At 27.6% G+C, this 5,000-nt stretch overlaps 1 protein-coding gene across 1 annotated transcript in view; it reads right to left on the reverse strand.

The window, feature by feature from the left end:
• The window catches only part of LOC125045668, a 227,191-nt gene that overhangs the window by 19,752 nt on the left and 202,439 nt on the right, over nt 1–5,000 (reverse strand). The window lies entirely within an intron of this gene.

Here is a 5,000-nt window from a genome sequence, read left to right on the forward strand (position 1 = left end):
GAGAGAGAGAGAGAGAGAGACAGAGAGAGAGAGAGAAAGAGAGACAGAGCTGTTTTAAATGAGCTATAGAGAGTGATTTCCACATACACAATATCATGAGGTAAGATATATAAGTGTAGAGAAACAGAGAAAAGGCAAAATAAAAGCGGGGTATTGTAATTATTAATATTAATTCTATTTCACACAACAGTTTTACGATAATAAATAATCTTACCCTTGTTGTTATTCTTATCATTATCAATAGTAGTTCTCATACTTATATAATTAATATAAAGATTGTTACTATCATTTTTTTGTACAATCATACGGTTTAATATGAATATCAACGTTATATGTATCCATTCTAATGTAATTTCTTTAAGAACTTTATTGCTATTGCTATTAATATTGTCATCAAAATATAGCAGTTATTTAAGTGTTGCAATGATAATAAGCATAATCATAATGCGATGATAATGACGATGATAACTAATGAAAAAGTTGATTTAAAATATAGTGATGACATTAGTGAAATTATAAGTATACAGCAGTAAAGAAAATGATAATAAATAATACTGATAAGAGTCATAATAAGAACCAATGGTAATAACAATCCAATACAGTGGTAATAAAGAAAAACATTTTCACTACTATGACTAATGATAATAATAATGATCTTTGAACGAGGCTGATGGTGATATTAGTGATAACAATGATAATCCCAAAAGTGATATTATCAATTTTTCTTAATAATGGTAATGATAAAATGTCCTAGTATTGATAAGAATTTCACTAATACTAACCGAAAAAAAATCATAAGAATGATAGTAACTCTGGTAGATATTTGAAGAAAAAAAGAAAATAATTTTGAGTTTATATAAAAAAATAAAAATAAAAATGTATGAGAAAAAAGTAGGCGAACAACATAGACAAATAAGAAGATGAACAAATTCAGAGGAAATTAGATTTAAAAAAATATAAAAGGTGACATGTTGATGACATGGTAAAATTCTTGCAAAGTGCAGAAACCTATGATGTGTCTCTTACATTCAGTTTGAATTATGACTTGAAAAGGTTTCCGGCAAGCAACGTCTGTTGTACGGAATGCAATTTGAACTCCGCTGAGAAACATGTGTGAAGGACGACTGCAAAAACTAGGCTGAGGCTAAGATTAAGACGGCAAGACAAATAGAGGCGAACATGCTTTATACATACACGTATACACTTATACTGTAAGTGTTCACACACATACGTACACACACTTGTATATATCTTTGTGTGTGTGTGTATATGTATATATATATATATATATATATATATATATATATATATGTGTATATATATATATATCTATCTATATATATATATATATATATATATATATATATATATATGTGCACACACACTAGTATATATCTTTGTGTGTATATGTGTATGTATATATATATATATATATATATATATATATATATATATATATATATATATATATATATATATCATATATACATACATACATGCATATATATATATATATATATATATATATATATATATATATATATATATATATATATATATATATATGTATATATACATATATACATATATACACATATGTATAAATATGCATATATATAAACACACACACACATATATATATATTGATACGTTTTTGCTATTTCTGTCCAAGTTTTCAAACACAATTGGCATCAATTATGGGTTAAAAGACATAAGTCTATTGATGTTTTAGATTTCTTCAGTCACAGTAAGGTTAGTTGGGAATAATGCGCAAGGTCCAGTATTAGAAAACAAGCTACAGTATCAGATAAAAACAATACCTCAATAAATGTAAAAAGTAAGCAACAGAAGAGAATCACATCCTTCATATAACACTTATAAATATTCGGATTCCCCAAATCACGAACAGTCTGTAAGAACTGTTTTTTTTTTTTTTTCTTTTTTTTCATGTTAACTTTCAATTCAAAGATAATAATGAAAGTTAAAGTTAAGAACATAACATAGTAACCCAAATTCTCGGCAACACTTTCTTTTTTTCTCCAGTCGTAAGGATCAGACGAATTTCTTTTAACCAGCAAACAAAAAAACAAACATAATTGATACAAGATACATCTTACCGGACTTAAATGTTTAAAACCAACCTCCTGATTTTGCCGAAGAGCCGACTGGAAAAAACATCGGGAATTGTACAGATCGCCAACAACCCAAACATTTTCTGTTTTTCTCATTTTCTCTATTTCAGTTTTTTTTTTTTTTTATATACAAAACATTTTCTGTTTTTCTCATTTTCTCTATTTCTGTTTTTTTTTTTTTTTTTTTCTCAGAAATCTGCCATATCACATTTCGCGCAAAATTAAGACACGTTACATATCTTCAGTTTTTCATTTCTTGTTTACAGTTCCTTCATATCTGTTTGGACGATAACATAAAACTTCATGTTGTTAAAAATTGTCGAAGAAAAACAATAGAATATAGAGTTACAAATTCGCAAATAAGAAAAATGCCTCTATTAAACATCTTTCAAAACTCAGCAGTCAAGGGCAGCCATTGATTCGTGTCTTAACTATCATTTAATTTAATTATATGTCATGCAAATGTATATATATATATATATATATATATGTGTGTGTGTGTGTGTGTGTGTGTGTGTGTGTGTGTGTGTGTGTGTGTGTGTGTGAGTGTGTGTGTGTGTGTGTTTGAATACACACACATATATGTGAGTGTGTATATATATGTATATCTATCTATCTCTCTATCTCTCTATCTCTCTATCTATCTATCTATCTATCTATCTATATATGTATATATTTATATATATATATATATATATATATATACATAAACCGCATATGGATACAAATAAAAGGGAATAAAGGGAAGGAGCATTTATGCGACGCAGGTATCAGTGAATGAAGTGTAAACAGAAGAGGAAAGATAATTTGGAAAAAAATGGCCCGCTACACTTTAGGGGAAGAAGAGAGGGAGAGCGCATGCACGGAGAGGAGAAAAACAAAAATGCCAGAGGGAAAACAGCACTGATCAGGGCCAGCCAAGGGGGGAGAGTGAAGGGTCATTTTTTTTCCCCTTTTTTAATGCTTTGATGAAGATAAATGAGAGGCGAATTATACCTCTGCCTTAGAAATAGGGTTGGAACATCTTACACGTGAAGATGATGACGTGGTCGGTGATGTTTTACAAGGAGTATGATATCAAGAAAGTGACGTTTCTGCGAGTTATAGTATTACTTAAAGAAGCATGGGAACATATAATATTTGAAAGAATATAATATAATAAAAACTACGATAATAAGACAACGGTACCAACTCTGATTAAATTGAAATAAGAGCTAATAATGAAAACATTACCATCAACGGTTGCATAATAGTTATATAACGATAACGATCGCAAATATTATGATAAGAATATTGATAACTGTTATAAGGTTAACTTAATGATGATAACAGAAGCCCGAACCACGACAATTTTGGTACAAGTAATAATAGTGATGATATTAATGATAGGAGTAATAATCATGGTGATAATACTAACAATAGAATGATGATAATAATAATGATAATGATAATAGTAATAGTAATGATAACAATAGCGATGATAATAATAATAATGATAATAATGATAAAGACAATAGTAATGACGATGGTGATGATGATGGTAATAATAATAATAATATCAACAGTGATAATGATAATAATAATGATAATGATAATAATAATGATGATAATAATAATAGTAATAATAGTAACAATGATGAAGATAATAATTATGATAATAATAATAATAATAATAATGCTGATGGTAATAATAATCATAATTGTAATTATAATAACAATGATGATAATAACAATAATGAAGATGATGATGAAAATAATAATAATACTGAAGATAATAATGATAATGATGATGATGAAATAATGATAATAATATTAATATTATTAATAATAATTAGATTATTATAATTATGATCATTATTATTAATATCGATAATAATAATAATAATAATAATAATAATAATAATAATAATAATAATAATAATAATAATAATAATAAGGATGATACTTCTACTACTGCTACTACTACTATTAATAATGATAATGATAATAATAATAATAATAATAATGATAATAATTATCATAATGCTGCTGCTGCTGATGTTGATAATAATAATAGCAGTAGTAATAATAATAATTGTAATAATAATCATAATAATAATAATAATAATGATAGTATTGATAATAATAGTAATAATGAAAATAATAATATTAATAACAATGATGAAAATGACAATGATAATAATAATCATAACTGTAAGAATAATATTACTAATGATAACATTTGATAACTGTAATTATAAGCTAACAATGACAATAGTGATCACTGTTACATAGATAATGACCTCACTAATGACGAAACCAAAAACAGCAATGGTAGTAATGGTGATAGTATGATATAATCACCATAATTGACAGAAATAAGATTACACAAACCGACAACCGCCAAAGAAGAAGAGAAACTCCGTAACTGATGAATGTAATCTTTTCGAAATGAGCTTCATGCAGGAGAGTTCATACAGACTGTAGTTTGGACGGGGAATAACTTCTGTAAAGACGTCTAGACAAAGTGTAATTTCATACTTCCCTATGCGTTGTTCAGAGCTGTTTTTTGCTTTCGTTATGGCTGGAAGTAAATGGTTTTCACTCAGCCAATTTCACAAGGGATGAGAAACAAGATGGAAAATGCACTGGGCGGAGAGACCTGTGCTCGTAAAAATGGTGCTCTACATTGATTGTTGTTCATTTTCCATGGCAGGCTGGCTTGACACAAAGCCATTGGAAAAACAAGACCTCGTACCCCAGAACATAAAAAGAAAAATACGAAAATTATTCAAGGCTTGTTTATATTTCGTATTTTTTTCCCCTCCTCTTCTATACCTTTCCTATTGTGATATTATCTTAAAAAAGGTGGGTGTGTTGTGATGCGTA

The sequence above is a fragment of the Penaeus chinensis genome, chromosome 37 (assembly GCF_019202785.1).
Source record: "Penaeus chinensis breed Huanghai No. 1 chromosome 37, ASM1920278v2, whole genome shotgun sequence".
NCBI classification, from domain to species: Eukaryota; Metazoa; Arthropoda; class Malacostraca; order Decapoda; family Penaeidae; genus Penaeus; species Penaeus chinensis.